Source organism: Sinohyriopsis cumingii, chromosome 3 (genome assembly GCF_028554795.1).
Source record: "Sinohyriopsis cumingii isolate HCF-2022 chromosome 3, ASM2855479v2, whole genome shotgun sequence".
Taxonomy (NCBI): Eukaryota; Metazoa; Mollusca; class Bivalvia; order Unionida; family Unionidae; genus Sinohyriopsis; species Sinohyriopsis cumingii.
Window position 1 is genome coordinate 117,641,227 of NC_142963.1, and position 12,819 is coordinate 117,654,045.

The following is a 12,819-nucleotide window of genomic DNA, read 5'->3' on the forward strand; positions in this document are numbered from 1 at the left end:
TATGTGTTTGTTTTTCTTAATTATCTTTAACGTAGCTTTAACGTTCTGAGTCATATCGCTACGATGTCTGCAGTGTGGCACTTTATAGCGCACTGGGACATCGTGCCGCACACATGTGACATCATATCCCACCCAGTCACATTATCCTGACACCAGGCCAGATAGTTATAATACTAACATCTTGATGCTGAGCGCCAAGCGAGGCAGCTGTTAACGCCATTGTTATGAAACTTTGGTTTGACTCGGTCTAGGGTTCTTCACCGGCGTGGTGAAGAAGAAATGATTATGTTGGTATTATCTACCGACAGTAAATTTAAAACCGAAATCATACAATTTTGTCTTCATTTCGTGGCGATGTTGTAGCTACTTTCTGTGTTCTATTAGCTACGGTAGAAAATACATACTTTTAAAACTTACTATCTTTTACCGAGTGTAATTCTTCACCAAGACCGAATGAAATAACCACAATGACGACCTTCGCAAAATAGTCATAGCATTCGTAAAGATCCTGTTTTAACAGAACTTGTTTACCCTATTTAATCAGTATACACTTATCGTGAAACAGGCTTTCTCGTCACTAATCGTTGCTTTGCCAATAAATAACATGGTTACACAGCATGGATGATATGTAGAAATAATCTATAACAACTCATGCGGATAACGCTGACACTTTGTTCGATCCGATATTCTATGTTTTAGACGCCATTTTGAGCTTCCCGTAATGCAAAAATATTGAGGGTTTTTTTTTTTTTTGTCATACGATTTAAACAGGATCGATGTATCTTTTGTTCACGATCCATAACGGATATTTGTATGATTGATTGGAATCTTGGACGCAACGAATGTCAGCAGTTCCGAAAGCAATGCAGAAACGAGGAATGGAATTGTTTCACTGGTAGAGTATGTGCACTTCCTGACTTAAAACGTAGATAGTTTCTTTACTAAAAATCCGTTGTTAAAATTCCCTACGTTATTTTCGTGATATGAAAAGTAATGAATGTTTTAATTGATTAAATCCAAGCTGTATCACAATTGTAAACTTGTAACTCATATTGACTTGTGTTGCCGAGGAAATGGTGCTCGATGCTTTTCTCAGTGATACACTGAGGTAGCCGACCCGGGTTAGTCCTGGGCTGGAAGCTTAAGGCGTGAACGTACGCCTTCGCTATGGCGGGGCATATTATGTTTTGATGTCCATCCTTCTGTCCGTCTGTCTGCCACATTTGCTTTCTCACACACTAATCTGAGTTGACCACCATTATCAGCTAATAAAGTTTGTAGATGGTTTGCACTTGGGATAAGAAAAACACTATCGATTTCGGCTCAAGAGCTCGATGTTCGAGGTCACTGCGAATGTACCAATGGAAATGTTTTCAGCACAATAACTCGAGTTCGCCATCATCTTAGGTTCCACGCTTTATGAATAGCTTGTACTTGTGATAAGAATGAACCTTAGTGATCTTGAGGTCAATAGGTATAGGTAACTACGACTGAAAAATAAATGATTTATGCCAAGCAGTTCAATTATCTTCATAGGTGACTATTAAACATAAAGCGTGCGTGCAATATATTGTTCATAGAAAATGGTAGTACTTTGTGTTGATAATGGTTCTCGTGCAAATGAGAAAACGTACCAACTATATTACTGTTTGACAACATAACAGTATATGATCTGCCTCATGGCAGGAGTATAGAAGTCGTCGAATATTCACGCCTTTAGCCTCCAGCCCAGACTAGTTAGGGTTGGCTACCTCAGTGTGTCATTGGAAATGCCTATAGGACCCATTTCCAATACAAGGATACAATCAATAATGTAATACAATTGCCGTCGAAACATGCACCCTACTCCACGCTCAATACACATACGTATGCACAACAAAGCTCTAAACGCCCTCAGTGTTCTCGTATTATCTCGCAGTCACTTAGCGACCATTATGAGAGCTAGGTAAGAGAGGGAACCGTGTATCAGTAGTATGTTTTGTTTTGAGCCTGTCTTATGTGTTGTTATCGATAATAGCTAGAATGTACGGTCACACCGTACGGCATTGTTAGCAGCAGAATAAAGCTAACATACATAGTACATTTATGTTCCTGTCACCTGACTGAACATGAATTTGTGCAAAATCGGTGATTTCTTCATGTCTTTGTCTACATCACAAATCACTTTATTCATAACATTGACCAAGAATATTTTATATAATTGCAAATTAGAGTACACTGGATTTGGATTAAGTACCGATTTATGTTTCTTCTTCAAATACATTACCCAATCATAATGCGTTAAGAGAACATCCTCTGTATCACAAATCCATCCATCTCAAGCGAAATAAAACGATTATATTGTGTATTTTGGCTTGCTGTGGCAATACAAGTACTAAAATATTGTCCGCTTGTCGAAACGGCAGTCAGACGAGAGTGATCTCACTTTGGATAGAGCTATTGCTCAGAATCGCCTTATTCGGCACCTTTATTTATACTTACGCCCATGTCCTGAAAACACTATCTCTCACGAGGCCTCGCTAATACATTACATCTTTTAGAGTTTGAACAATATTATGGAGACTGCATCATCAGAAAAGTACACTCAATTTACTTTTTTACTGAATTTCGTTCCATGTTCATATTTCACGTTTCAAGTGACCCACTAAACCAACGTATCATCTTACTAAGCAGAAACGGGCAAGATATGATGGAAATACTTTAATTTTGTTCCAGTAATTACAACTGTGCTTAAAATCATTGGCAATATTCCAGCTCAGTAATTTAGCATAATGGGCGGTGGCGCTGGTTATTGTGGATACAATATTCAGAACATATGAATGCTTAGTTATGCTCCGGTGGCCTAGTGGTTAGAGCGTCCGCCTGGGATGCGGGAGGTCGTGGATTCAATCCCCGGCCGTGTCATACCAGAGACTTACAAAAATGGTAATAACAGCTGCCTCGCTTGGCGTTCAGCATTAAGAGGTTAGTGTTAGGACTGGTCGGCCTGGTGTCAGGATAATATGACTGGGTGGGACATAATGCTACAGGTCTGCGGCATGATGCCCCAGTGCTAGACATTACTATAGACTGAAAAATTGTTAAAGCTACGTTAAAAATCAAAATCACATCACATCACTTAGTTATGCCGCCATTTTAAATTTGATTATGACTGATTATAGCAATTTTTTTCTATTAAAGAAATGAATACAGTGCTGAACTTTGACCTTGGTGGCGTGTAAATATAATTTCCTTATGTATGAAATGATGATAATAATAATAATAATAATAATAATAATAATAATAATAATAATAATTATTATTATTATTATTATTATTATTGACAGGTTTTAAGTATTACAAAATGCAGTGTCTTTTAAAAATAAACTAAGTACAAATTATTTCTTCAATGCATCATTTAACTTTAAACGTTTTGTTTACAATGTGACATTCTTGGAAGCACATGTTTTAATTTGAAATGTCGGTGACGATGGTGAAATAAATATCAAAGTTTCTCGCACAACAAAGATACCGTAAGTCTTTTTTTGTAATTTGCAGTTTTTGTTCTAAAATTCATTGTATAATGGATTGAACTGCAAGCTACGAATGTTCCAGTGCAGTATATATATATATATATATATATATATATATATATATATATATATATATATATATATATATATATATATATCAGTTCGAGCCTTGATGAAACAAAATAAATTACGTTAAGTATTATTTAAAGGAAGGAGTAGATGCGGTGTAGAACACACTAGACCACTTATAAATGTAGCTGATACAGGTAAAATAGAAATTAAAAGCAATTGCTAAAGTGTTTTGAAAAAGAAAAAGAAAAAATACTAATCAGCATCTAGGTAAATTAAAACATACACCTGACACCAGGTTGACTACATTATTTAACATCATGGATTCAGGAAAAAAGACGTTTTCAGGTTCAAGTCTGCTAAACAAATACACATTAGGGTGACCTAATGGCTCTTATTCCCTTTACCAGTATATACTAACTTAACAAATATTTACATCTTATGATACTTTCTTCAAGTTAAAAAAATTTATATTAAAAAACCAGTCTAATATGCATGCATGTTTAACACCGTTCTACACCAGATTTGTTACCTTATTTAAAATAAGTACATATTTAAAATCTGATATTACTGAGAAAATCAACATCTGAAACTCTGTATTCCTTTTTCTCCTATTACAACGCATCTGAGGTTGTAAAAATCTGTAAATTATCTATGTATCACAAATCTTTAAAAATGTTATCTGAAGATATAACGGTATACACATATGTGCGAAACTGATCTATATCATTGATTTGTCTATATGGAGCCGGAAAAAAGACATTTCCAGTTCAATTTTGTATAGCAAAGAAATGTTGGGGTTACCTAGCATCTTTTCTTTCTATCTGAGTGCATCTTCTCTCGACAGACATCTACATTTACGCGTGTGTAGTTGATTTCTGAGTTGCTTCATAGGCAGACAAATTAGGCTATACGAAAAACTATTATCTTAGTCATGTTCGTAGTTATAGAGTATACATGTTCACCTCGTCTTGTTCTGCAAAAACCAGGGAAACATTACAGCTTGTATATCTTACTTGGAAATAGATAAACTTGATAAAAACTATATAGATTTTGTATATTTACATATTTGTTTGCTTTTTTTTTAATGTTTGAAAGGGAGGCACACGAAGACATGTATAATAGAAATAATATTCTCTTGTTTAGTACATGTACTGAAAAGTTTTGAAATGAGCGTTTGTGGTAGTTTAAAGCATTTACTTCCTTCTCAAACACATTTATGCTTAAGGAATTGATCAATTTCGTTTTGTATATTCTCAAGCACGAGTTCTTTTATGTGAAGGTACTGAAGGTATATGTGCATTACCCCTGGAGTCTTTGAAATCAATACACATTTACACTGTATATGTATCTCACATAAGTACATTAGGCTGGGAGTTATTTGCATAGAGTAGCTGTAAATTCGAATGCAAATACTTCAAAGTAAAATGAGTTTAAAATATACGTGATCAAAGAAAAAATTATTTTAATACATACGTGATCAGCGAAAAAGAAAAAAAGAATCAGAGCAAAATGCAAGCTATTTTGACAAGTGCATTGCAATCCAGTCTGACGTCAACAAAGCTACTGAAAATACTCAAATTTTAATTTACCTTGTAGCAAAAAATTTCATAATGCACAAATATTTTCTTCAGTTTGAAACTTCGGCAGCAACTAAACACAATAAAGAACTACACCCTGTCTTAATTATCTACACCACTGGTTAATATATCACATTTTATTTCAAGTAAATTAAAGCTTATTCTCAGCAAAAACGTTATTGCAGTGATTTCTCTATTTACTAGCGTACACGTCCCTGTAATCAATGCGTCATGCCTGAATGATTTTGCCTGCATGTGCTATTTTTGTTTGTTTGTTCTTTTATTTGATTACATATAATCATGGGCAAGATCAGATGATACAGGTTTAATCTGGCCTAAGGTAATTACCACATCTACGTGGGAAATGGGAAAATACATTACAGACCCCGTCTCCCCCCCCCCCCCGAACGTTTAGCCTCAAGTCTTTTCAGATCACCCTGGAAACGTTTAGCGACAAGGGGAATTTAACATGGGGAATATTGGGATTGTATAGCGGCTAGGGAAAGTTGGGTTGTTGTATAGGGATAATAGGAATGGAACAGGTGAGGTGACGTCACGGTACTGGACAATGGTAACAATATTGCAAGGGGCTGACTACAATCGGACCAAACAGCGGGGAAAAAAACTAGAAGACTTGGCGGGGCGGGACATGCGGGACATATACATATATAACACATACAGCACACATACATAGATTGATGAGCATCAATCTGTCACACCTAAACTATAAAATCGACTAAAAATGTTTCAGGCAAGAGAGCAATTCTTTTCGAGAATGTGGAGTGGCCCTGAAAAAGGCCTTTGGGTTTCTTATCCTTGTTCTTCTAGTTTCTCCTTTTTCTCCACAACCTTTTTAGTTTTGTTATCATTGTTGTTTTCTTCTTTGTTTCATTTTTTGCATCATCTTGTTTTTCCTTCTACTCCTCCTCTTTCTTCCTTCCATTTTCTTCTTCCTTTTCTTTTTTGTTGTTCCACTCTCTCATCCTCTGTATGTCCTCTTCAGCCTCCTTCTCCTCGTTTTTATCTTTAATCATTTGTCTCAGTTATTCCTTAGCCTTTTTTAAATTGTTCATTTCCATTTTTAGAATGTGCGGACAATAACCACCATTTTCGATTCTCGCAAGTAGCACTTCTACCATGCCAATCGTATCCACCACTTCCTGTAATTTCATCACCTGATCCATATGTTTGCTGGCTATCTTCTTCTTTGGTTATTCCGTGTAGAATGGCGTGAATGACAAACACTGAAGTTTACATACTTCAAGCACGGACGTGAATGACAAAATCCCTTAAACCAACTTCACATATTATCTACTATTCACACAGAAGGGAAGAAAAAAATCTATTATATACTAACCACAAACCCCAAATTAACTATCCACACACGGGAAGAGGAAAAACAAACCCAAATATACTATCCACACACGGGAAGGAGACCCTCCCCCAATCAACTATACATACAAAGGTACGCGAACGCATACAAACACACACTCTACTATCCACACACGGAAGGATTTTTGTTGTTGTTGTTGTTGTAGGGTTTAACGCCATTTTTCAGCACACGATAGGCTATACATGGCGGCCAGTATTAATGGTGGAGGAAGAACCCTAGAAATCCCCGGAAAGAACCACCGACCCTCGAGAAGCTACTGGCAAGCTTTCTCACATACCCACATTGGCCGAATCCGAGAATCGAACCTACGCAGACAGAGGTGAGATGGCAGTGATCCGTAACGGAAAGCGCTTTAGACCACTCGGCCACTCGGGGCCCCAACACAGGGAAGGAGAAAAACAAACCCCAAATCTACTATCCACACAAACTCTCGCAAACACACACTCTACTATCCACACAGGGGAAGGAGAAAAAACAAACCTCATATATACTATCCACACTGTCACGTTTTCTCAGCCCCAGTTCGTAAGTCGTGAATTATTACAAGCCATGTTTAATGTCTGAACATGCCGCAGACTAAAGTTAATCTCTTATGCAAGGTTACCAACACCAGAGAGAAGACCCAACATCTTGAATCGGCACTGGCGTTAAATCGAGCGACTTCACACCTATGTGTTATAAAGATCAGATGATCCTGCGAGGACCGGGGAGTGTTCTAAATCCCTCCTCACGTGGACAGACAGCGAGAAGGACGTTGTCCGCTAAGTTTGGTTGGATCAAAACAAAGCGACATCAAATCGGAATTGAGACGGATGGTGTGATAATAATTTCGATCCGAATTATTAGTTCTATCTAGAAAGCTTCGGAGATTCTAAGGAAAGAAAAAGCTTTGTAAAGGAAGCTTTTTGGGGGACAGAACGTCCGGTTCAGTTAAGTCCCTAGTCTCTAAGAGGGGAGACGGAAGTAAGACTATCAGCGCAGTCGGAGTCGACAAGTCTAGTCGGTATAGAGTCGAGGAGGAGAAGGAAAACGAGTCGAGGAGGAGGAAGTGGAAAAGGAGGAGAAGTATAGAAAAGTCGAGAAGTAGAAGGAATCTGCAGAAAGTTGGGAGGAAGATGAGAGGAATTGTAATACACAGATGATTAGAATAAAATGACAGCTGGAAAGCTATCTCACACTACAAATCAAATGATTCAATAGGCTATCACAAGGTCGAGCGGAAGGAGAGTACTTGGGAAATTTTAATCATTTTATTATTGAATTGTCATTAATTGATTTTTGTTGAATTTCACATTTTGTATATTCAATCATTTAACCGTCGGCATTGCTGTCATTGACCTCGATTCACCGTACTTGAAGGGGAAAATCGAAGCTGCGTGCTTGGATGGACTATCACATGACATCATACTGGGATGTCGTTATGTGTTTCCACAACCGAACCACGAAACGTGTACGCCGGTGAGTGCTGTGGAAACCAGGTCAAAGAGTCGACAAACGAAACCGACGCCGATGGAAGTTACGTCGAGACCGGTCAGTAACGTACTTCCGGCCGAATTGAGCAGAAACACGCAGCTCTGGTGCAGTAGCATAAATACGCTGGAGAAGGAACTTAGAAAGAAACTCTGAATGTCGTGGTGAAGTTCTTATACATGAATCGCCATGCCAGGAAAGGACACAAACACTTCAATCAGTGCCAAAACGACGCGAAGTGTTGAAACTTACGCATGAAAGTCTCATGGGAGGACACATGGGAATTATCGAGACGCGTAATCGTCTGTGCAAGGAATTATACTAGCCAGTGGCCCAAGGGGATGTTAAGCGGTTCTGTCTCTCCTGTTACAAATGTCAGAGAATGGCATCGAAAACGAATCATCGACCCTTCCTCATGGAGAGTACACCCCTTATCGATGAACCATTTCGACGCGTCCAGATGGAATTAATTGGTCCGATAAACTCCGCGTCGTCGCAAGGAAATCAGTACATCTTAACGGTCGTAGATTACGCTACACGCTATCCATAGTCTGTCGCGTTGCGTAATATTGATTCGGAAACCGTCGCTGCACGTCGCTGCAGCGTTGTTTGGGACTTGGTCACGAGTCAGAATGCCAGACGAGATCCTGACAGATCAAGAGACGCAATTCATGAGACGTGTGATGGTAGAAATAAACCGACTGATGTCAATTAAGCACTTAATGATTACACCGTATCATCCCCAAAGTAACGGAATGGTCGAGCGGTTTAACGGGATTCTGAAAAACACGCTTAAGAAGCTGTGTGAAAGCCGCCCCAAAGATTAAGATCGGTATATTCCTGCCATGCTTTTCGCATATCGGAAAGTACAACAAGCGAGTTTAGTGATTTCACTCTTTGAATTCTTGTATCGGAGGACTGTATGTGGACCAATCTCTGTACTTAGACAGCTGTGGACTAACGATCACGTTGTTGAAGAGGTATCTACAACCTATCAGTACCTCGCGGATTTACGATACAAACTGTAGGAAGTTTGCTCCCTTGCACAGTAGAACCTCAAGCGAGCTAACTCGGGTAAGGCGAATCATTACAACAAGCGCGCGAAACAACTCCAGTATAAAGATGGGGAAAAGGTGTTGTTGCTGTTGCCTCAAGAACACAACAAGCTGCAAGTTTCTTGGAGGGGGTAGTACGTTGTAACCGGGAAGGTCGGAGGTCAAACCTATCGGATACGGCTACCGACTAAGGAGAAGCTGTACTATACCAATCTCTTTAAGAGATGCCGAGGATGAGAGACTGTCAACTATGTTGTCGTCGCACGATCGTCTTCGAGGACGCCGAAGGCGATGCGGATGGTGCGAACACTGTCCTAAGCTGTCCATTAACGAGGACTGAAACACCCTCGGACGTGGAGTGTGACCGCATGTTGACTGCGGAGCAGCGGAAAGAGATAGAGACGTTGCTGGTAGGGTATTCCGATGTTTTTACGAAAATACCCGGGAGAACGTAACTTGTCGAGTTCGGGGTTAAAGCTGGTAGACGACCGATCAGTCTAGTGGAAACTCTACCCTTTGCCCAACGCGAAACGACAAGGCGTAAGAGAAGAGATTGAGCAGGTGATTGTTCTGGGAGTAATCGAGGATGCCTATTCTCCGTACAGCTCTCCTGCAGACTTAGTGCAGAAGAAGGATGGCAAACATCGGTTTTTGTCGACTACCGGAAGCTGAATCAGGTAACGGAATTTCAGGTCGAAATGCTACCTGACCCATAATATACTTTCGCTTCTGTCTCGAAAGCGAAATACTTCTCGAAGTTGGATTTGTCCAAGGGTTATTGGCAAAAGCCTGTAAGGAAGGAGGATAGGGCAAAGCTCACTTTTGCTACTCCCGATGTGACCTACCAATGTTTAGTCATGCCGTTCAGAGTTAAGCATGCGCACAGCGTGTTCACTAGAATGATGCGATAGTTGTTCGAGCCGTTGCGTGATAGGGGTGTTCACAACTTCATGGATGATCTTTTGATAGCCATGTATACGTGGGGTGAGCACGTCACTCTGCTAGCTGTCGTTTTGGAGCGGCTACGTCAGGCGAGATTGACGAACGGGCCTTAAAATTGTCGTCTTTGGTTCCGGACATTGGACCTTTGGGACACACCATGAGTCAAGACACGCTATCCCGAGAGAAGTCTAAGGCGGAGCTGAGAAACAGTGCTGTCCCCACCACGACAACTGAGGGGATGTCAATTCTGGGATTGGTCGGGTATTACCGGAGGTATCTGGCCAATTTCAGTGCGATTGTGGGACCGTTGTCTGACCTGACCAGGAAACGAGCCGCGAGTAAAGTTATTTGGACGGATGCGGGTGAGCACGCTTTCCTCACGCTGAAGGATAGGCTCACATCTGAAGCTGTTATCCGTCTACCGGATCTGTCCAAAGCGTTTATGCTCCGCCCTGACGCAAATGACACGGGTCTGAGAGCAGTGCTACTGCAAGATCATGAGGGGACGCTTCTTCCTGTCGAGTAGGGCAGTCGAAAATTGTCTGATGCCGAGAAGAACTACTCCGTACCGAAGAGGGAATGCCTCAGAATCCCGAGATAACACTGCTTGAGCGGTACGTATACGGGAGAAAGTTCATATTGGAGACCGACCACAAACCCCTCGCCTATCTCGCGCAGGCGAAATTGTCAAATGGACGCTTGATGCGATGGTTACCGTTTTGGACCTCATCAGAATGTCCTCCACGGCTCCTTTGCCTTCCACGACTTTCACGATATCCTTCCATTCCATTTCCGAAGAATCTCCATTATTAAAGAGGGATTACAATCTTCCATAGTTTCTAATAGTCTAGAATGACTTTTCTCAAAGTGTTGATTTATATGGTATTATCAAATTCGGTATACAGGATGATGGTCACCGTCTCAGGAAGAGCTTTAGCAAACTGAAGTTCCACACGAATCTGTCCTGATTTTTTAGGGTGGAAGTGTCTGGAGTGAGATCAAAAGCTCACAAAACATAGTCTCATGCATAATTCTCGTATGTAATGTCATAACTGGTGTCTGTCCCTAACTGTCCGGTGGTTTCGTACAGGGATAAATACGACCTCAATTAATTCATCTTGGCACTAAAGTCGGGTTTGAAGGGACTGGTGCACAAGGTCTTACCATCACGACTGACTGCCATCTGGAACACGTCGTAGTGCTGACACTCGAAAGGAGTTTGAGTGTGGGCCCCCATTAAGTCTGCATTACTAACGATACCAGCAATTAATCGTTTACGTAACTGTCCCTCGAACAGATTATCTTCGATCTTCGATCGGAGTACAGTGGCAATGGTGAAGGTTTTCACTTCCACGCATCGTATCGGATACTTGGCGGTCGTTCTGCTCAAAGTATGACAGATGTCGTTTCCCACTTTAGGTAACACTTCCACGCGTCGCACATATAGTCTCGCATCCTTGATGTGGGTTTTGTAATCGGCGAACCATCAAATGGAAGGCGGTACTGCTGATATTCTGTCTCAGGCGGACATCCACACCGTTCAGCAAATACTTCTCTTGTAACCACATGTCCAAATGTAAGCGGCCCATCAGTTCTAAACTTCGGCTTCCAGCAATTTTGATGTGCGTAGAATCGTTTATTGGTACAATCTTTATCTGCCACCTCATCGAACTTGCCCGCTGTATCAGGATTTCGTACCACTCAAACATCCAGATGGGTTATTTTAGGTTCTTTGCTGTTACTCAAGAGGTTTTCTAAGTACGCTCGATAAGATTAAGTATCCATGCTGCTGCTGATCAATTTGCTATTCAAGTGCAAACCCACTTCGCTGAAATAGGAATGCTTGCTTGAAATCGTTGACGGAAGATACTGCCTCATCAGCATCTAGATCACTAACATACGTATCGTTCACTTTGACTTTTAAATAGAAGTAACTGCTGTTCAGCTCGACGAAATCTACAGCCTGTCCTTTGATTTCAAATTCGATGAGAGCTGAGGCCGTCAAAGAGGAAATGTGATGAAATTCGACCCATTTTGATTCTTCCATCGTTGTCATTGTGGGTTCCATGGCAAACAGATCCAGTTCCGATTTGGAACAGCCGCTAGACTATCGGTGCATAATTTTCGTTCTTGTTTTCTATCTGTGATTTTTAATAATCGAAAACCTCTAAGTCTCGTGCAGTTCTTCTTTTCGTAGTCTTTGTAGCTTTATGAGTGTGAAGTCATCTGGACGGGTGTCTTCGTTGGCTCTTTCTGGCTCGTCCTTGCTGCGGCGTCAGGGAAACTTGAATGCCTCACTCATTATCGTCCAGGGCATTTATAGGAGTTTCTCGCCGACCCAAAATCTTTTTACCCGTTTCAAGCAATACATTTTTGCCTGTTCTCAAGAAAGCTTTTTTTTGGTTTTTGTTTGTCGATGATGACATGTTCAAGAACATTTTTGCAGTGAGTCAAAGCTACATCTTTCAAGGCGTGTAATCCTCGTGTCGCCATCGGTTTCAAAACGGGGGCCAACGTACGAAAGACCGATTTCAACATATCACCTAAACCATGTCCTCGCTGTCCATCGACTCCTCAGTACACTGGATACATGACTCGTTAGAGAATCGTTTCCAAAAATGGAGTTTCGCTGTGACGTTTCCTTTGGAGAATGGAATATTTTGTCCAAGATGCCTTTTTATTGCAATGTTGAGAGCGTCGAAATACAACTTACTGACGGACAAATAGTGAGGATGTACAAATTCGCCGTGAACATGATAGGTGTTTCCACCTTCCTCGTCAGCGGATGTGGTAGAATC